This window comes from Balaenoptera ricei, chromosome 8 (genome assembly GCF_028023285.1).
Source record: "Balaenoptera ricei isolate mBalRic1 chromosome 8, mBalRic1.hap2, whole genome shotgun sequence".
NCBI lineage: Eukaryota > Metazoa > Chordata > Mammalia > Artiodactyla > Balaenopteridae > Balaenoptera > Balaenoptera ricei.
This window is the reverse complement of record NC_082646.1, coordinates 18,858,363-18,881,308: the sequence shown is the minus strand read 5'-3', so window position 1 is coordinate 18,881,308 and position 22,946 is coordinate 18,858,363. Positions and strand designations below refer to the sequence as shown.

The window sequence follows — 22,946 nt, the reverse complement described above, 5'->3', positions numbered from 1 at the left end:
TGAATAGTAAAGAGTCTGAATGAAGAAAATAATCTGGAGGCATTCAGGTACAAGTCATAAATTTTATTAGAAGTTGAGTATCTGTTAATTAGCAGGTAGCTGTATAACTTAACTATAAAGCCACTACAATTCAAACATTGTAGCATTACTACATGAATGAACACATATACAAATTAAACAGAAAAGAATATCCACAAATAGTTCTAAGTATGTCTGGGAAGTTTGATTGTGATAAAGTCAAGTCATAATCTTTAAAACTGATGCCTAGAAAACTACACACCCATTGAAAACTAAAGTCTGTACCTCACACTACATACCAAAATAAATTACACCAGTTGCACATGTAAGAAGCTTGCAAGTTGCCACTTTATCCTAACAAGATGCTTCTTTTACAAATGTTTTCTCCCACTCTGTGGCTTGTCTTTTCATTATCTTGATAGTGATTTTCACAGAGCAGAAATTTTCTATTTTAATGAAGTCTAGCTTATCAATTCTTTCTTTCATGGATTGTGCCTTTGGTGTTATATATATATATATTTTCACACACACACACTGTATTTTATTTTTACAAGAGATAAATAGACTGACGCCAAGCATTGTACATGGATGACCACAACAAAAGCAACAATGAAGGACAATAAAGGACAACCATCAACCTACCTAATCTGCTCAATTTGAAGACCCATAAAGGACTTTGGGGCATTAGTGTGAAGAGGGCTTCCTTTTGTGTTTGTGTGTATGTGTGTAATTCACTTTGACACTGTGGTTAGGCTAAAGTAGCACTATTCTGGGCTTTCATCTTTGGCAACTTTTTTCTCACCAAGAAGCTTTTTTATTGGGTTGACGCCAAATGAGTATTTGCCTGATTCCTCATGTCCTGATTCTTTAACTATTTTCCTAGTTTGGACAGCCACAAATTTGGTTAGTATTTGTTCATTTTACCCTTCAACGTGGACACACTTGAAGCGAAGTGAACTCCCACCACACTGATGGTAGACTCCATCTGAGCATGCTCAAAAGAGCACAGAAGGTTGTCCACGGGGAGGGTACTATCAGAGGTTGATCGACAGTATCTGTGTTGTAGACCAACTTAAGGGCAAACACATACGGTTCTTAACGCTTTCCTGCTCCTGATAATAGGCAATGGCAGGCTCTGGATCACAATGTTTGAACCCAGCAGGAATAGTTTTGCACTCTATGTGGCATGACTATGATAAGGGGTATATATATCTTATCTAGCATGTATCTTCTTTTTTATGATACACAAATACAAGGCTGTCACTTTCTGAGACAATAAACTTTCTCTGGCTGTGACAGATTCAAAGCAGATGCCAAGTTAGAAACATTTCTGAATTAGGTGATTTGGGTTCCTTGACCAGGTTAAAAAACAAAACAAAACTGTTTTTCTTCTTGGTTTCACATTTAAACAATATGAGTTAGTCTAAACTATATGACCAAAAAATAGAACTACTAAAATAACAGGCCCTTATCATTATTATTTTGATATAATAAATAATAGAGGGATATTGTTTTGCTAATAATTACCAGCATTTAGTAACGGCAAGCCAAACATTAAGCCTTTAGGAAATTTGTGAACTCCTTCATTTCTTAGAATAACTCTGTCAGATTGGTACCAGTATTTATCCCCATTGATGAAGAAACTCAGTTTCAGAGGAAGACACTGAGGCACAGAGAGGTTAACTGTAACTTGTCCATAATTGCCCGAGCTGCTATGCCAGTCTGCTTCATCAACCACTATCACCACTATCACATTTCTTTAATTGGACTTTAGATTCAGATAAACAATTTTTCCTGGTTGCAAGGAAATCATCTAACAAGCCCAGATTGCAATGCTTGAGATGCAAGTCTGAGCCCAAATCTGAGAACCCTAAACCATGTGATCACTAAAAATACTGAGTATCAATTCTGAGCCTTATGAGTTTGCATTTAAAATAACAGGTCCTATTAGGAATAAGCATACAAATGGCATTCTAGGAGGGAATATATCCAACAGGTGTTTTAAATTCCTTTAGTGGCAATGAAAAAGTATGAAGGCATTTCCTGCAATACTAAATGAGCTGATTTGCTTTTGGTGGGTAAACACTGAACTTTGTTTACAAAACTTAACCTGAAAGTATTTTCTAAGTATCCTGCTATTACTCTACTCAAAGTTAGCCTTATTATCTCCTTTAACAAACAAGAATGGTAAGCCACAGTCTCAGTTAGTATAGTATGGATAAATCATTTGCAGTCTTGGGGAAACTTGTACCTTAACGAGTGTCTTCAATTTGGGGAAGACATGAATTCACAATTGCCATTCTCTATGCATATTATTGCCATATAAACTAATTCCAGCAAAAGAAAGCTATAGTTAGGTAGATCCTTTCATAAAGTGATGCAGTCACTCAGGAATACTTTATAACCAAAAATGACTGGACAGTCAGTAACCAATGAATTATCCTAATGCTGATTCATCTGAGAGGTCCTTTATTCCAATGACTTTCCCTGCTATCCTTCTCTTTTCCTTTTGGGCTTAAGAACTATGCATAAAGTCTTACTTACTCTAAGGTTCACCTTGTACCTCTCCTGTCATACAACTCATCACTTTCCCCATCATATGCCACCAAATGCCAAAAAGAAATCTGAGTACTCTGTGGTCATGGCACAGGTATTTCTAAAGAGATGAACACGTGTTCAAAAATCACTAATCCGAGAATAAATATATGGGGAAATGAACTGGGGACATGACTGGGGAATCAACTGAAACTGTGAGAGGCCAGCAGGGCAGATATGTGTGTCTGTATGTGCCTTAAAGAATAATGTTCTCTATGAGAAAAAATGCTTTATTGCCCCAAACTTTAATCCAATTAATATCTGGGAATATATTTCAAGACTACTTGTATATACGTGTATGTACATAATGTTAGCATTGTATATTATTTGTGTTATGTTCTCCCTTCTATTCATGGGAATATGTTGCCTTTAAAGTTTAACCTGTTTGTTGATTTTGTACATGGATGAAGGTTCACACAGTAAGATAAGTTCAAGGATTTCTTTCTCCAATACCATTGATATGAATTCCTATTACTTAATTTCTTTTTGATAGATTTTCAGATGACAGTCCAAGATAGTTCTGCCAATGGAAATCACAGGACTACCAAATATGGAAAAGACTTTGGAACACTTACAGTGTGTTTTTATGGTCTGCATCAGAATTCTACAGAAGGCTTTTGGCTGAATTGGCAGTGAAATGAGAATGGAAAGTTAGTGTATCAGTTACTTTTCAGTGTGGTATTTTTTCTTCTCTACTATTCTACTATGTATTAGAAATTATGTAAAAATCAGGAGAAGAGAAATGGTTAAGAAAAAATATAATCTGTCATGTTAAAGACATTCAGCACTTACCTAGACTCACAGGTAACATGAGAGAACATGAGAGCTGGCTTGTGAGTGCTAACCTTGTTCCAATTCCCTCACCGTATTGATGAAAAGCTTTGAGGCTCAAAGAAGGAAGTGACCCTGCCAGAAGCATACCATGAATCAGTGATGAAAGGGAGACTCCTTGGCTTCTGTAGAGCCATGCCTCTGTGCACAAGGTATTAAAGAAGCATTAATTAAATGCCCCTTTACCTAACAACGTGGAGCTTAATCATAGGGTTTGGGCTTCTTGTCTCTTCTTTTCTTTTGCTTTCTCTTTTACATCCTTGGGGCCTTAGTTTTTAGTTGCTCTCTTGAACTGGATTTACAAGACATTTATTTTCACTAGCCCTTATTTTTTTGGATTGTAGGCTGAATTTTTAAGAAGTTGGGGAAGGATACTGAACTGCCAAAAGTTAACAGATTATTGGCAAAGATATAAAAATAATTATAATGCCAATTTCCCTGGGTATTCCCTGTGTACCTTAGGGGTAAAAAGAGTATTTGTAAAGTGATTTCAAAATGTGCAAATATTACCTGTGGGACATAACCTACTGGTTAAGAGCACTAACTCTGAAATTAATTTGCCTGGATCTTTTTTCCCCAGCTCCACCACTTATTAGTGGTGGGACTTCAGGAGTGTTACTTCTTTGTGTTTCACTTTCTCTTTGAAAAACAAGGGCTTAATAACCTCACCCATTTTACAGAGCTGTGGCGTGGAGTTAATACACGTAGTGCTTAGGAATCCATGCTACTCTTAAGTCTTTTAAAATCAATCTTACTATTGTTGTTACTACTATTGTTATTTTGTTAGCTGTCCTTGAAAAAGTTTGCCAGCAGTACTCACTTGCTTTTCTTTTTGTTGTATATTCTCTACATCCCACTTAAGCGTTCTACCAAACCCTAAGAGGCTGTTTTCAGATATTTTACACCTCTTTACTTGTTTGTCACAGTAAAAGTAAAAGGAGTGTGGCTCCCCTTGATCGAACGAGCCAGAACTTTGGTTTTCTCCCATTCATACACATTGGTGAACAGATGTGAAAAACGACTCCATGGGGCTTTCAGTCTGGAGCTAAACATCCAGGCTCTGTGTAACTCGACACTGTTATGCACACATGTTGGTCCCTTAGGACCCAAAAGAATCTCAACTAAGCCCATCATTATTTCAGGAATATGAAGAATGCTTTTTGTGAAGCAGCTGAACATAACAGAAATACAAGAAAAGGCAGAGGTGTTTCGTATCACAACTTTTGGAGAAATGCTCAGAGCTCTAAGATGTAGCTGACAATTCCCCCATCAGCTAATGCTTTCAAAGTTACCATAAATTTCACCATAAATACATTTTTTCAGCAATGGCAATAACGCGGTGACTATACTGCTCAATTCCTCACAGTGTCAGCATTAAATACATTAAAAGCGTAAGTTAAAATATCTGTCTGATTGCTTCTGACATAACCCCGAGATCTCTTTTATTTCTGTACTCCATCAATTATAATGTGGAACATTAAGAAAAATTATTTCTAAACACTAACAAGGAATGTAGCAACAAGTGGCAGACAATCAAGGGGAATTTTGCCATAGCATGGTGCTTATTTTGTTACAAGCAGGAATGCAAACCCAAAGGATGTAATTTAGAGGAAACTCTGTCCTGTCTATTCTCTAGGAACTAGAACAAGGAGACTGAGAGATGATTCTGGGTAAATCAAACCGTTTTCTCCTAATTACAGCTGAATAATAGGGAGCAAACTCCCATGGAAGGTTGTGATCTGCTTGAAGAAAGCTAGGAGGTTACCCTGGTTAGGGTCTTTCACATACATTTATTCAAGCTCAGACTTGATCATCTGTCAGGGATGCTACAGTAGGGAGAGTTTTGCCGTAGCTGTGAGACTCAGCAAGATCACTTCCAACTCTAAAACCTACAATTTTAATTTAATCACCAACACCAGCAATCATTAAGAGCGACCTCAAATAACTCCAAATCTGTTCATCTACTCACATATTCTTTACACAGTCAACAGGCCTCAAGTGATTACTACATGCCAGCCACAGTTCTAAGACACAGAATAAGGGATAAGAAAGGTAACAACCTCTGTCACTGTGGGGCTTGAGTTCTTTGGGAAGAAGTTCATCTAAATACAAAGAGACACCAAAGAAAATATTTGTTTTTATTATTATTCTGTGAAAGAAGTAAGGTAATCTGATAAATTGGGACTAAGTTAGGCTAGTAGAACCATCAAGGAAAAAATATCTTTAAGAGATGAGTGCCAAAGAATAGAAAGGAATCATTTATGGACAATTTTTCTGGAAATAATATTTCCAAAACATGGGAACAGCAAATACAAAGGCCCTGAGGCAAGATGAAGCTTAACTACAATCAAGGAACAAAGAGAAGCTAAAAGGTTAGGTCAGGAGATAACCACACAAATTTACACCAGCTGGTCCCTAACTTCAAGTCTACGTGGATATATTCTTGAGGTGAGTTAGACATATATATCATCCAAAAAACAAACAAAAAAAATTGACTCCAAAGTTACCCTGGAAATTCTGAGTGAGACTCTTTACAAAGGCACAACCATATTAAAGACCACAGACATCATTCTCCAAACTCCACTCTGGCCATCACTTGCAGGCATTTAACGGAGGTGTCTAATATCCTCTCTAAAATATTGGGCAGGAAGAACAAACATCCTAGCATGTCTGCACCATGCACCTAGTGTCTCACAATTGAAAATTGGCTGGAGCTCATCCTGCTGATGGCTTTGCCGGTTTTTTTTACCTTTTATTAAGAGTCCCATCTCTTTTAAGAACTGGGATATATTTTTTGAGGGAAATAAACTATAGGAAAATTCAACTGGCAGAGATCATACTGTACTTGACTTTTCTGTTCTTTGCTACATTTATTTGTTGAGACAAACGTCTGTTCTTAGCCTTTTTTTAGTGGCTCTGTTAAATAGAACAGACACAGAGTACACTGCACATACTTGAAGAACACAATTTAAGTTCTGAAATATGCATATACCCATGGAACTGCCAACACAATCAAGAAAAGGAACATATCCATCACTTGCAAGTGTTTTTATGCCTCATTCATAAAGCCCCTTTCTTTCCCTCACATTTGACCCCTCCACATCCCCAAGTGACCACTGATATGCTTTCTATCGTTAGAGATGGGTTTGCATTTTTCTAGAAATTTATATAAATGGATTCACATAGTGAGGACTCTTTTATCTGGCTTCTTTCACTCAATGTAATTATTTTGAGAGTAACTCATATTTTTGTTGGTATCAATAGTTTATCACTTTGTTTTGCTGAGTAGTGTTTCACTGTATGAGTATACCACAGTATGTTTATTCATTTGCCTGTTGATGGGTGCTCGAGGTTGTTACAATTCTGTCTATTAAAAATAAAGATGCTATGATGATCCACGTACAAGTCTTTGTATGAACATATGCTTTCATTTTTCTTGCATAAATATCTAGGTGCAGAAAGGCTGGATCATACGGTAGGTGTATGTTCAACTTATAAAGAAACAGCCAAACTGTTGACTGAAGTGACTGTACCATTTTCCTTCCCACTAGCAGTGTAAAAGACTTCCAGTTCCTACACTGCCTCGCCAATACTTGGTGTGGTTGGACTTTTCTAATTTTAGCCATTCAATAGGTGTGTAGTGGCATCTCCTGGGGCTTTCATTTTCATTTAGATAATAATTCATTACATTGAGCAACTTCATGTGCTTATTTGCATCCGTACACCTCCTTGGCAGGGTCTCTTTTTAAATATTTTTACCCATATTGTTAATTTAAAAAAATTTTTCTAATTACTGAGTTTTGAGAGTTCTATATGTGTTAGAGACACAAGTCTTTTCAGGTATATAATTTATAAATATTTTCTTCCAACCTGTGGCTTTTCTTTTATTAATAATGGCTTCCAAAGATGAAACCCAATTTATCACTTTTTTTCTTTTATGGATCTTGTTTTTGGTGTCATCTCTAGGAAATCTTTGCTTAACCCAAGATCAAAAAGATTTTGTCCAAGTTTTAGAGATTTATGTTTTGATCTACATTTAGTTAATTCTTTATATGGTGTGAAGTAGGGATCAAAGGTCATACTTTTGCATATGGCTAGCTATGCACAATATCCGTGTGCCATATGCTTCCAGCACCATTTTTCAAGAAGACTATCCTTTCTCCTCAAAATTGGCTTTGCAGCTCTGTTGAAAAATCAATTGTCCTTATATGTGTGGATATGTTTCTGGGATCTACATTCTATTTGATTGACATATTATATCTGGCTCTTGGTTATAATATATTCTTTCACTGATGTCTTTTCACTTGCTCATGTAAATAGTCTCCCAGTAATATAGTCTTACCATTTTACTGGACATATCTAGGTATACCTGAAATGTATTTGATAAATCGATGGATCTTGCACTCAAACTAGGGTTACTTTCCAAAAACACTTAAAATGTTGAGGTGTAAAAACTATGTATTCTACAGCCTTCCTGCCTCAACCAAGTGTATGTTACCACATCCCCACAAGCTATTTTGCATGTGTATGGGGCTGTAGAGTCTGGGGAGTATGAGAGTGGTATGTGCTGTCTATCCCAAAAGATCATCATAGGACGCAAAGGAAACATTAAGAAAATAGATAGGAATAGTCAAATGCCAAATGTTAAACTATTTCTCATGCGTTTTTAATATTTACATTGAGATAAATAAGCAAATTATTATAAAATAAAATACAAAACTTCAGAGAATATTTCAAAATGCTCTTTTTTGCCAGATGCAACAAGATACTAGGAATAAATAGAGGAATTTTCTGGACCCAGCTTGTCTTTCCTTTTTTATCACCATCGAGTGATGGGGTTGTATTTTATTCAGTCTATTGTACATGTGGATGTGAATAAGATGGAACTTGTCTCAAAAAGAGAAATGAGCAAAGAATATAAGTTGTCAACTTGTCTAAAACATTTTTTCATGTTCTGACTCATTTTTCTTTGTATTGGCATTTCAAGGGATTTTGTTTTTTAATTTGACTATTAAAAAACCTTGATAACTTCAGTGAAATCCCATGAAGATAATATAAACAACTGTAATGGAAAATGAAAAGATGATAATAGCAACCAGCACTGTGATATTTCTTGTCAGTGCTCTTTACTATTTAGAATAGTAACAAATCCCATATTAATTTGACTTTTTGAACTTTGGCCTTTACTTTGGTGGAAGAAGTTCCTTTCACTTTGCTTATTATCTGTTTGCAATGAAAAACAATTAATGATGACCATACTTTGATATGATCATCTTAGAGTTGTATAGAGGGGGGATAGTTATGCAACTATTTATATATCTATGGGTTCAAGGAAGTTTAAAGGCTTGATATTTGAATCCTGTGGAATGTAGCCTCCTTTCCCAGAGGAAAATGAAAATATACATGTACTTAATGTAGTTTAAAATAAAGCAACACCTGTTCGTAGAGGCACCTTCTATTCCAGGCATGTTTAGGTATAGGGAAGGGGAACAAGAGCTATAAAACATAATTCTTGTCTATAAGGAGTTTACAGTTTAGGGGGGTTGAGGGCACTCAGTGACTCAACGAGGATGAGCCTGATGCAGGTGGCTACAAGGTCACCCTTGGATAAACTCTGCTTTAGGAAAGACCAGCCTACTCTTATTCTGTTAAACTCTTTAACGCGGTGTCCAATAAACCTGAATATCAAGCTCAAACGCCACTTTAGAAATGTTTCCAGGGGTGCTAACAACCAACAAGTTAATATGATTCCTACACACTTGACACAACTCACCAGAGGTCTTGAATTTGGTGAGCATATTGACCTCCTTTAAGAAAGATCACCATTTAAACTTCGAATGCTATGTTCTAAGAAAATGAAGTGAGTAATAAGTGATTTTCAGGTTCAGAGGTGGAAGAGAAAAGAGGTCTCACCTTGAGTAGAACATTTTGTTGGATTCTCCAAAGTGGCAAACAATAAGGAGAACACTAACCAACTAAGACTCTGAATAAATTGAGAATTAAGATGAAAGCCTAAAATGGAAGTCAAAATGTCCCCTAGATTTAAGGATACACTTAGGCTGAAAGGGAAACTATTGAAAAAGATGTAGAAAATGCTAAATATTTCACAAAAAATTTATTAGAACTAATAAAACAACTTAGCAAAGTTTGTTTGCAGAATATGAAATCAACATATACGCATCACTTGCATTTCTGCACATTAACAATGAACAATCCGAAAAAGAAATTAGAACAATTCCATTTACAATAGCATCAAAAAGAATAAAATACTTAGGAATAAGCTTAACCAAAGACATGAAAGACTTGTACACTGAAAACTACAGGGTTATTGAAAGAAATTAAGGAAGACATAAATAAATGGAAAGACATCCCATGTTCATGAACTATTGTTAAAATGTCCATATTACACAAAGCTCCCTACAGATTTAATGCAATGCCTATCAAAATCCCCTATTTTTGCAGAAATAGAAGAAATGACTCCAAAATTGATATGTAACCACAAAGGACCCTCAATAACCAAAGCAAACTTGAAGACCTCACACTTTCTTTTGAAATGAAGTTTTCTTGTTATTGTGGGTTAAAAATCCAAAGTCCTAAATGTCCATAAATTATCCTCCTAAATTTACATTTTGGTTCATTCTCAGTGACAGGGCTTTCAGTGCCTGAATGGCATTGAGGGTTCCCTCAATATCTCTAGCTTGGACTTCTGTCACTGACATGGTGTGGGTATCTCAGAACCTTGGCTCTTTTACCAGTTGATCAAGTTCCGCATGAACCATGCTCAGAAGGGCCCCACGTTTGCTTGGTTTCATGCTCTGCTACTGATGTCTTGAAATTCTTAATGATTTTATCTTTGAACTTACGTTTTGTTAGTAAAGTTTATGGGACAATAAAATATACGCATGAGCAGAGGGGACATGTGCAATATGTGTGTCTGCCACCATTCCTGCTGCCCCATTCACATCTAGTTTTCACCCTGCTCATGGTGTGCTTTCCATGACATGCTTATTTGGTACCCATTTGGAGTCTTACTGAATTCCACCAGAATTCTGTGCTACTGGTCACATCCAAGACTAAGTGAAGGTGTTAACAGCTCCGGGAGGCCATGCTTTCCATTTGAATCTGAACTTACTTCTAACACAGAAAGAAAGCAGTTGTTTTTTAAGAAACAAGAATGTCCAAGGAATCTTATCATATCCTTTCTTACTCATTTTACTTCCCAATATTAGCCAAACCCTTCTGCTGAAAAAGATGACATATATGAAAAAGAGAAGAGAGAACAGCCCATAGAACCCATTTAGGGCTCACCCTAATCCAGTATGATGTCATCTTATCTCGATTCTATCTGAAAAAAGAATTTACTTGGGCACATTCACAGGTTCCAGGTGAACATGAATTTGGGGAGGACACTATGCACCCCAGTGCAAATACTTTCAACAACACTTTTTCTTTGCAGTTTGAACAAGAGGCACTATAGTTTCATTTTGCACTGGAGCCCACACATTATGTCACTTTTTACTGTTAGAGCCCATGTTGGAAAAAGGGGCTTCATGAGACAGCCAAGTGAGTCTGTCAACTGAATTCTAGAATTATCCAGACTTACCCACTTTGTTGCAGCAAGTTGGTTCCAGGCAAACCCATGTGAAAGGGGCATGTCCACAGTGGAGCAGAGAACTTTTGTCTATCACCAGACTCACTCCCAAGATGAAGGCAAGAAGAGCTTAGCAAAGCATGGTCAGTTATTCTTCCTAACTTTGCCAGTCAAGTAGGTCACCTCACCTAGCCAGTGTCAGTGAATATAAGAGCAGGGAGGTTAAAAGTTATACTAATCAAATTCCCTTCACATGCTGGTACCATTAGGAACGAGAAGGGAAATTGTCACTAATGCTCCCCTGTTTTTTTCAATCTCTTAACCCACTCAACTATGCCTTTAAGCCTGTAATTAATGGAATATGGCTCTCCCTTCAGGAAAAATAATAGACCTTTATCAGGACAGTCCCGCTCACACTTTTATGGGGCTACTCATTTGAGTGGCTTCCGGGAACTGCTGGTGGATGACTTAGAGTTTCATCCCAGAAGTCTCCGATATGGGTGAGAAATTGCATTAATTTAAATTAACTCCAGGGCTACTCATAACCAATGATCAGAAACAACTTTTTGTTCTACCAGCCATCCACAGCACAGCTAACCATAGAAAATTGATGAGGTTAAATGATACACTAAGATTAAATACATAAAAGCATCCAGTAATACAATTCAGAAATCATAGAAATGTTGCAAATTTGGAAGTACACCTTTGCCAGTATCAAATTCTTCACAGAGAAATTAAAAGGGCACACATTAAACGCTCTTATGAATTAAGGTCCCAAAGTATCAAAGTCCAATTTTGAAATCAAGTTTCCTTGTTACTGTGGGTTAAATATCCAAAGTCCTAAATGTCCATAAACAATCCTCCCAAATGTACATTTGGTTCATTCTCAGCGACAGGGCTTTCGTTGCCTGAATGGGACTGAGGGCTCCTTCAGTATCTGTAGCTTGGACTTCTGTCACTGACACGGGTGTGGGTCTCTCAGGGCCTTGGCTGTTTTATCAGTTTATCAAGCCGCTCATGAACCATGCTTTTAAAGAGTCTAAAGAGTTACTAAGATACAATTTGATTTTACAGCACTATCCCCAAAATTTAAAAACAATCTCAAAAGCAAGCCAAGCCCCCACTCCTAGAAGAGTGAAACTAGGCACATTTTTGTTCCCAGAATCCAGTACAGAATTTGACCAAAGAACATAGCAGAAACTCAATGGCATTTGAGAGAAAGATAAAGTCTCTTTCGTTTTAGCCTCACTAGGATGTCCATTAGTCTATGCCATTTATTTGAAATTTCTGACCTGCGAACTTCGAACTAGGAGGAATCTCTGAAGCCTGACGTTGATTTGTCACTATGAATTTGCCAGGTGCAGTGCACAGCCCTGAGCATCTGTCACACATGGACTCTTGAGTTATCTTTCCTCTTTGACGACCCTGTGGTTCACACTGCAGTACTGAACTGATTATGGGTTCTGTCGAGTGACATTACACCTCCAGTTCTGATGCGTAGATTTGACAGTCCTATGCCGCCATGGCCATTTTCACTGCCTCCTGCTATGGAACTGCATAGACCAAAGGCGGCTGCCTTTAAGAGCATTTCTTTCTCCAACATAATTGACAAATCCAGTTGTCAGCTTGGGTCCACATGTAAAGGGAGTCACTTGAGCCTACGGTAGACCATATGTGTCAATGCCGACAAGTTCTACAAAACATGTTTTCCTTACAGTTGAGTTTTTGTCTCAGTCAAGCCTGCTTGGGAAAAACTGTACCTGAAGAGTAAGGCAAGGTGGACGGCTGCCTGAGACTTTCCTGTCCTGTAAACTCCTGCACACTCTCATGTCAAGTGCCAGGTAAAGGTGTCTGTATACTAAAGACCCTCCAGGTGCCTTATTCATTCCGCTCCAGGTATTGCTCAGTCACCTGCAACTCCCTAACGCCCCTTTTCTTTATGTCAGACCTTTACTTAAGTGGCTCTAAAGAAACAGCCACTCTGCCACACCATAAGGTGCAGCCATCAGCCAAAATCAAAGTATCTTATGGCTGGTATAGTGGGTTGGATGGTGGCCCCCAAAAGGATATATCCATGTCCTAATCCTTGACTGTTACCTCATTTGAAAAAAAAGGTTTTGCAAATGTCATTAAGGATCTTGAGATGGGATTTCCATCCTATATTATCTGGATGGGTCCTAAATATAATGAAAATTGTACTTATTATACAAGAAGGGCAGAGGGACATTTGAGATAGACAAAAGAGAAGATACAGACACAGAAAGGGGGTGATGTGAAGACAGAGACAAAAACTGAGTGATGTGGCCTCAAGCCAAGGAAGCTGGCCACCACCAGAAGCTGAAAGAGGCAGGGATAGAATCTCTCATAGAGCACCTGTAGGGAGAGCAGCCTTGCTGACGCCTTGATATCACACTTCTGGCCTCTACAACTGTGAGATAGTAAATTTCTATTGTGTTAAGCCTCCAAGTTTATTAGTCTCCCAGCAAGCACGGGACACTTACACAGCATGCATTAAACCTTTTCTAGGCTTCAGCAGTTTACTGCACAAACCTAAATATTTTCAAACAGTCAAAGGTCTCAACATCCCACCATACATTAAAGACCAAGGCACTAGACTACCTTCCTTGGCAGTATCAAAATATTTTCCACATGGACATTTTCCTCTCCAAAATGTCTGCTCCTTTCTTTTTATTTCTCAGTGTTCCCAGGTAATGCACCAAATGTTAGGGTCTTTTAATTACCTTCCAGCAAGTACAATGCCTTAATTCCATTTGGTTTGGAATAAATTAGGAAATAAGATAAAAGAGAAAAGATGGAGGGCCGAATATTCCTGTTACTGTTGATAACCCTGGCTTGAGAATCCAGTTTCAATGAAATGATCACATAACGGAACCCCAGAATTGGGCAGATTTACTAACTAGTAATACACAGAATGAGAGAAACAAGAAGACACTCACTCACACTCTCAAGGGAGAGAACAGAATTAGTCAAGGCAAGCATGCTCACTTAATTCTTTTCAAGCTTTCTATATAAGTCACTTGATCACCCTGGGGCAGAGTCAGTAAAGAAGCAGGGCTGAAATGACCCTAAGAGCTCTCTTGACAGGACTGAAACATCAGGAGCAGGAAAGGAACATTCCCTCACTCCCCACCACCACCACCCCCAGCAGTAAAAAATGATCATCCACATTGACAATGTAAAAGAAATCAGAAACTACACTAACTCTGATTCACTCTTAGTGTACCAACAGCTAATCAGGAGCCTTGTGCAAAAGCATCTTGATTAGTTGCTAATAAAACTGTTTAGAAGCAGACCCCTCCACGTGCCTCAAAGGGAAGATGCAGACCTGTATGCTTCAGGATTTTCTCACCAAAACCCCACACAATTTCTTTACTATTCCAGCCAAGTATGGCCTAGCCCTACCCTTATCCCTGTTTTCCTTGGTTTAGTAATAAAGAAACATAGATGGAAATAAAGAAGAGCTATCAGGTAGAAAGATATAAAATAGTGGGGAAAATAATATAAGTGAAGTCAAGTACCACCACCATTTACCAGAAGTGAACTTTCAGCACCAACATTAATATTTTTTCCTGTTATATCTGTAAATGATAATAACTAATAGGTACATAACAATTTTCAATTTAATCAAATCTCATTTTTATAACTAACTACTTCACAACAAGTAACATGCTAAGGCAACATCAATAGATGAAAAAAGGTAGTCCCTGGCCCCAAGGAATGTTGCCCAGGAGAAGACAGAGATATGTAAAAAATAAAATTACAATGCAGTGTAGCGAGTGCAACAATCAGGCATGCAGAAGTGCAAGGGCAGCAAAAAGGAGCGTGTGATCACAACACTAAAAAGAAGACTGCACAAAAGATATAATATGTAAATTGAGTTTTGAAAAATGAAGTGAGTTTCCCAGGTGCCCCATAGGGAGAAAGGAATTCTTGGAGGAGGGAAAATGAAGACAGTGAATTGTTCATATAATCCAGAAGTGAAGTAGGCAATGGCAGAAGAAATGACTGGACATAGGCGTCATGAATACTTGTGTGTCTGCATTTTAGCAAGTCCATTCTAAAGGAGACTTGGAGGATCAACTCGGGGGTGGGGGGCCGCGGGGGGACAGAACTAGTCATTCCTGCAACTGGAACCAGTTTCTACCAACCCACCAAAAAAACAACTTCAAAGGCAACGTGGTATCACAGGAAGGGCTTGTTTGTTTGTTTGTTTTTAGTTCATTAGGCCTCACTTAAAATTCTGATTCCACAATGCACTTTCTTTGGGATCTTGAACAATACTCATAACCTCTGCAAGTTTCAGTATAGTAAGTTTATGTGATTACCTTCATCTGTAATACCCTGCGTTGCAATCTTAATGGAAACTCAAGTTCAGGCCAAAGACAAGTTTCTCTGTGACTTCTCCTCTGTATTGATTCAAAAGCCATCTCTCCCGTCCTCATTTGTCTTCTCTTATGGAATCTCATAAGAACTTCTAAGACCTCTTTGGTTTTTTGTTGTTGTTGTTGTCTGTTTGTTTTTTAATTGAAGTATAGTTGATTTACAATGTTGTGTTACTTTCAGGTGTAGAGCACAGTGCTTCCTTTTTCACATTCTTTTCCCTTATAAGTTATTACAAAATATTGAGTAGAGTTCCCTGTGCCATAGAGGAGATCCTTGTTGTATCTATTCTATGCCTTCTTTGAATGACTGTAGCACTTGTTGTCTGTATAATTTTTATGTCTGTTGTGGCTTTGTGACTGAAAATGAAAATTTTCTATTGTTCATGTCCTGGCCCTTCCTTAGAAATGTGTTCATTTATCTATTTCATATTTATTGACTACATCTTAGACACCATGTTAACTGCTGGTTCTAGATGTTAGTAAAATATAGACCTTCCTGCTCAAAAGGTCACAGTATTTGTGGGAAAACAAAAAAATGAACAACCTATGTCTCAAAGAGCTTTGTACGTCCCAAAGAGAACACACCTAGTAGGTACAATAAGTACATGTATCATACGTAAATGTATAAATAGTTAATGGGATTAAAAACTAGAGATAACTGCTTTTCGATTCTTAGGAAATGATGATTGTATTTCACCAGGAGCTCAATGACAGTCTGAGAATGAGGGCTTAACCCCCGTCCTGACTCACTGCATCGCTTTCCTATATAAAAATACACAAGTCTGTACATACACTCTAGAAAAAGGCTTATCTGGCATGAATTTCAGATAGCAAGAAGAAAACTTCAAGAGGTTCAGAGAAGCATCCAGAAGCTCACATGATTATCTGGCACTAATACAACTTGCTTGACAGGAAAATAGAGCTGTAAATCTCACAAAATTAGATGATCTTTGAAGAATTTCAAAACCTCTTGCTATTAATTGGAAATCCTAGAAGAACAGCTTCTTTTAAACTATACTGATAATACGCTTTACAGCTTAATATTCAGCAGCCTATGTTTTGGCTAAGCGAGCTTCAGAAAAGAAGGAAACTTGTGGTTTAGTTCCATTTACTCTGGAACTTCTGGTCAAAACATCTACTTCTGTGCTCAGCCATCTCATCATCTGTAAAATGGAGGCAACTCTAAGAAAACATAGTGACAGAGATGTTGCACAGCTTCATGTGTCATTGTCTTCATTTGTTTCAGAAAACCAATCACATCTAAGCTACGACTGAAAGAGTGCAATGTTATTTGGGGTCATCTAGTGCAGCTCTGTCAAAGTAAAGAAAAGGAAAGGGGCCTAGAATAACTATAATTTTCCCAAGAGGACACAATTATTTTATGGTAAATCTGGGTCAAGAACCCTGATCTCTTTGATGCCATTCCATTGTTCTTTCGTTGGGTTCTGAACAACCCAGAGAAAGAAAGAGAAATAAAATTCCTATGTGCTGTGTCACTGGTACAGGACGTGGCAAGATTGGAATTGGAGAACTACATATTAACAGGTATCTGGGAAATTCTTCAAACTAATTGAGATATATACCAGGTACATAAAAAACAGTATGTATTCTCAAGATGATCCTGTGGAATGAACAGAACTGGTAACTGAAGGTGTGTGTGTGTGCTGCAGTTCCAAACAGGATGGGTGAGTTCTTGTTTTCTGGCACCTTGAAGACTCCACCCCAACATACATATTAAAATAAAATTAACATTTCAACTGGGTCATATTTAATTCTGCATGCTCCTGTAAGTCAGCAAAATATTCCATATACCATTTAAGTTGTCACTCACTTTTTAACTTGATTTTTAATTTCTAAAAGTCTTTCCAAACACAAAACAGAGGTTGGAAAATGGTATATGGGAAGCTGCAGAGATGAAATAAGCTTATTTCATTTGGCATAAAGATGAATACCCAAACAACTTCTTCATAGCTGAAAGTGTCCAAATCTGCTATCTTCATTTTGTAGTCAAGGCTTCCGGAAAAATATGCTAACGGATTCCTAATTACCCAAAGGCCCCATATCTGTTTCAGTAAGTATCATTATATATTATGGAAATTTTTCTCAGTGACAGAGAAAGACATCCTGGCTGAACATCCCCCTGCCCATGACACAGAGATGATGGTCTCAAGCTATCTTGAAGGCGCTGGAGCCTACTTTACCCGTTACTAATATTAATGGAGGACAAAACTTAATATTCTGTTTGCTCTGTATTTGTTAAATCACTTCTGCCCTTCATTAAAATGGATGGCCCATAATTGAGTCTGTAGTGTGTGTATCATTGGAAACTGAACAAATTTTTGTTGGTTTTATTAATGTCATAGGCTTCTAGGGAGGGTCTACTCAATAACTAAGTCTAGTTTCTCAGTTACCAATAAATTATGATGTAACTTTGAATAAATTAAGCTCATCATAAAGGAAGGATACTGATAGTTGCTACTACCCCTTCACTGAGGGGCTCTTGTAAAGCACTAAATAAAGTAACAGAGGTGTATATGCATGCATATATTTTCAATGATATTTGTACACACTTAAAAAGAACTCTACAGAATGCATTATAAAACTCTTGATGCTGTGTGTCCCTAGTTCCCAGCTCTCTCATTAAAACTACTTAAATGAACAAAATCGTATCTATTAGGATAGCTATCAGAGTACTCCAAATACTACTTCTTGCAGTACCCTGTCCCAACCCTTTGCCTTCCTCTTCCCATTAGTCCTTAATTCAGAAACCCCAGAGATTTGTTCATTAATTTATGAACATATTTCTTCATTCAGCCAAGAAAATTGATTGATCCCTTACCAAATTTCAGGCACCCTTCTTCAGTATGTTTTATAGGCATGTTCAGGAAACACAGCAGTGATCAACACAGATGAATATAGCCTCTCTCGAGCTGAGGGGAGAGACAAAAGTAAAGAAGCAAATATAAAATCATAAGTTTAAATATGTAAATAAAAATTAAATAAATGGGTAGAATAACTAGTATATCAGGTAAGTGCTGGAAAAAAACAGCAAGCAGGGAAGGGAGATGGAGATTGTTAGCTGGTAGGAGGAGGCTGCGATCTGAAAGTAAGTGATCAATGAGGGCTTTCTGGGGAAGATAAAATTTAAGAGGGAACTTAAGGTTGTGAGAGGGAGCAAGGTGCATATCTGGGAAGTGAATAGTACAAGCATAGGGAACAGTCAGATGGAAGGGCAATGAGGCAAGAGTGGGTTTGGAGTATCCAAGGAGCAGAAAGGATGTCAGTGTGTGGAAAACAGAGGGAGCAAAGTGGAGAGGAGAAGGAAACAGTCAGAGAGGAAACAGAGGCCCAGATTTCTAGGGCTGTGGAGGCACTTTGAGGACTTTGCTTTTCCTGTGAAGAAGCCATTGAAGAGACTTGGGTGACATGATCTGACCTGTTTTAATAGGATCTCTCTGGATGCCATGTTGATTAGAGACTGTAGGAGAATAAGGACAAGCCCCAGAAGACCAACAGTTGATTCAAAGAAGTGATTTACTCAAAAATGCGCCTCCTGCTCAGTGAGGACGCAGAGCCGGGATCGGCAAATAATGGCCACAAATCAAATCAGGCGCTCAGCCTGGATCTGTGTGACTGTGAGCTAATAATGGTTCTCACGTTTCGAAAGGTTGTTGAAGAAAAAAGGGGAGGAGAAGCTACAGAAACTGTATATGGCCCACAAAGCCTAAGACATTTAAAATCCAGAAAATGCTTTCCAACACCTGATGGAAGGCATCTGGCTGGTAGGAGGTCCTCAGCAAAATTTGGAAGAGGAATACATGAGTCAATTAGTTCCTGAAAACATTGTAAAGTGATAGGTGTCAAGAAACATTTATGCCTTCACCCTTAACCTTCACAAATGATGCCATTTCCATTCAGCTATTGAAAAATATATTCTGGCTTTCAACACAATAAACCAGAAGGCATTTTCTCACATAAGCAAGGTCATAAACAACTGTCAGCTAAAGTTGAAATAGCAACAAATCAAATAATAACACAAAACATTTTTATAGATTTTTAAACCTTACAAAGCATTTTCATGTTCATTATCTAATTTAATCCTCAAATCAACTCCATGAGATAGTTATTATTTTCCTATTAGAAATGACCACATATTAAATCCTTAGTGATTGCTCAAGAAAAGCTGAAATCTTGAGTGTTACATCTATTAATGCCAAGGTTGGGTGTTTTCCGATGGGAACACTGGATGCTAAAATCAACAGGGATTTTCAGCTCAAGATGGCAGACTAGGAAACCTTTACTTTCTGTTCCTCCTGAAACCATATTTAAATAAAACTGTAGAAACACCAAAATTAAGCAACCAATAAAAGCCAAGACATTGTGGAAGTCATCAACCACAGAAAGATTTCAACACATTTCGAGAAGGCAAACAATGAAATGGAGGAGCCATGAATAAAATCATTAAGAAAAGACTACCCTAAGTAGGGTCTGCACAAAGCCAGTCAGCTTTTGCTGAGCTCTGGTTATAGTCAAGGGCAGAGGAAAGAAGAGGGGCTGAAAACAAGGAGACAAAAATCATTTTAGGAACAAAAGTTCATTTAATGAGCTCCAGGGAACACTCAGCCTGCTGCCATACAAACTCATGAATTACAATGGATTGTTGGTAAGCAAGACAAGAAAACAGGGAACAAACAAAACAAACAAAAATCAGGACATTGTTTCTTACTGAACTCTTCTCAAATGAGATCAAGGAATTATGGTTCAATGCCACAGCTGTAAATCATTTCTGCTCCTGGAGAGGTTAGAAAGGGCTTATAATATTTACCCCTTTTTTTCAGACAGAATTTAGGTCTGAGCAAAACCTTTTGTGTCCTCAAACCTCAAAGTTTATTGGGGATGGAAGTCCAAATTAGCTGTCACATATCATAAAAAGAATCTCATGGGCAGAGGGTCAAACTAATTTTGGAATATATGAATTATGCCCAGTGTTATTTTCAATAGATTTTAAACTAAAATATATAAATAAATTTTTACTCATCTATATGACTCTGGGTTCTGAAACTTCTACATGTCACATGCGTGATACAGAACACACAATGTCAGCCCCAGGAGAGAGAAAACACTCCAATGAAGCAAGCCAAAGAAACAAGTTTCAAACAAGGTAAAGTGATGTGTAGACCAGGATTTTTCAATTCTTTCCTGTCATGCTGAAGCTTCCAGCTCCTGAATAACAACACATGTTTCCCTTGCCCTAGACACCCAAGAGTATGTCTCCTCTCTTGGGCATAAGAATCGCTAGAGTTACATATGTGTAGTAAACAGTGGACCCAGCTGGCATACTCACAATGACCAAATTGTGTTGATCGTACTTTAAACCAATACGTCGCTCCACGATGAAGTTGCAATAAATGATATATTTGCTTTCCAGACATGAATGAGATGCCTTACTGGATATACTCCAGGAAGGCCAGAGAAACTGGAATAACTTACTGGTGAATTTCTTTCCGGATAGCCCATGATTTATCTAGAATATAAGCTTTACATATCTGGATCCTTCAAACTAGACCAAAGGGAAAATCTGGGCTGCAAGCCTCAATTAGAAATGTGGGGCGCTGCTATGCTGACAACTGGTGCTCCCTGACCTGTATCTTCTGAGACTAGAACCCAGTGTGGTGGATGAGCAATTCATGCGTTGAACAAAAGAAGACCTCCTACAGGGCAGTGTATGTGTTCATCACACGTATGGCACTTAGGGCTAAGTACCATAAGGGCCACAAGAAAAAAAAAAAAAAGTAACACATGAAGCATATATGATAAGGAGGCGCCACAGTCCAGAGCACGAGCTCTGGAATCACACAGCCTTGCTTCGAATCCTAGCTAAGCCACTACCATCTGTATAACCTGAAGAACAGTCGAAGGTTTAAATGTTGTTTTACCAAATTTTGAAAAAGAAGTGAAGAAAGAACCTATCTGCCAGGAAGGGACATCGTGGGGTGCAGCACCCAGTCGGGTCAGGGCTCTGCATCCCCTGCTCAGAAACCTTCGCCACCTGGCTCCTGGTGATGCTGGCAGCTGAGCAGCCCTGGAGAAGGTGCTCCCGTCATCAGGCCTCGCAGAGAAGCGGGGGAGGTCCCTGGAGGAGGCTGGCCACAGCCTGGCAAGCTCTGGGTGCCTCCTGCACTCAGCTCTGAACAGGCTCTGGCCCCTGGGCCCCTTGTGGGGGAAGGGCTGGCCGATACATACGCAGGGCTGAGGGGCCTGCAGAGCCGGTGCCCAGGCAGGGTGAGCTCTGCAGGAGAAGGCTTCCACAGTCCCCAACAGTCTCCGCATGGTGGCCCATACGGTGCCAAACACCTGGCACCCACAGCGAGAAGTCCCAGCCACTAGAAAGTCCAGAAGGGGTCGGGCTCTGGGGCCCCGCCCTTTGCCCTTGGGCCGGGGTTTCTCCACGGGCTGGGCTTGCATGCGCCCCCCGCCCCACCCCCTTCCCCGCCCACCCTTTCTCTGTGACGGGTACAATGGACATGTCACAAGCGCCAGGCTGAGCCATCCAGTGTCCAGTGCGTGCTAGACCTTGAGAGGAGGTGAAGCTAAGGAGAAGCTCTCCCAGTTTCACTCTGTTCTCGGATCGCTTGGCGCACAACCGGTCCTACATGGGCAATTTACTATGCAAATTTCGTACCTGGCTCCGCCACCGCCGCCGGCCCCACCGCCCGCCCCGCCGTGGGGCCCCGGTGGGCTGTCACCCGCTGGTTTTGCCTTCCTGGGAGGCTGCCACATCTGACCGGGACCACCCTGCTGCTCCAGCGCCTGCCATCTGCCCTGAGCAGGGAGTCAACATCAGGAAGCTGGTACCATCCAGTCACCTCCCACTGAGGAGACGGGGGCTGGGGAAAACAGGGGCAGAATGGAAAATGACAGCCTGGGAAGGAGGTGAGAAGAGGGAGGTGAAGGTCCCATCCCATGCCATGGTGTCCTCTGCCCCAACCGCATGCTGCTCCCTGCTGCTGGAGAAGCCAACAAAAAAAGTGCCGGGTGAAGACCACCGGCCCAAATCACCAGGCTCACCGATGTCTGGGAAGGAGCTGCAGCGTGAAGAGTCTTCACGCATCCCAACAAGAAGCTCCTCTTCCCTGCTATCTACCAGCAGTAGGCCCTGGAAGCGGAAGATTCCCCTGCCGCTTTTTCTGCCGCTGCCAAGGCTGAGGTCGCCCCCGTCGGGGAACGAGGCACTGACATGGGATCGAGGTGAGCTGCCCCCTCCTCCTAAGCTTCTGTGCTTAGCTGCTGCCAAAAACCCAGGCACCTTGGAGAAGAACATTCAGTGTCGCTGGAAAAAGATCCCCAAGAATATAAGGAAGGTCCAGCCACCGTCCCATGAAAAAGAACCCCCAACACCCATCTGTGTAGATTCTACCCCTCCTTTATACTTACCTACCCCTCTTCCAGTCCCTACCATCAATCCCCCTATTGTAACTGGGCAGCCCATGACTTCTGTGGCAATCCCT

The 22,946-nt window shown here is 39.4% G+C and overlaps 1 protein-coding gene across 4 annotated transcripts in view; it reads right to left on the bottom strand.

The window, feature by feature from the left end:
• LOC132370411 (centrosomal protein of 78 kDa-like) overlaps positions 1-22,946 on the bottom strand; it is a 46,460-nt gene that overhangs the window by 5,896 nt on the left and 17,618 nt on the right. For 3 of the 4 annotated variants that reach the window (XR_009504566.1, XR_009504563.1, XR_009504564.1), the window contains exon 4: positions 18,278-18,368. The gene's annotated coding sequence lies outside the window, so the exon portion shown is untranslated. Of the gene's footprint in view, positions 1-9,635; positions 12,694-18,277; positions 18,369-22,946 lie in introns of those variants that run through there. The other variant, XR_009504565.1, reaches the window with a different exon arrangement.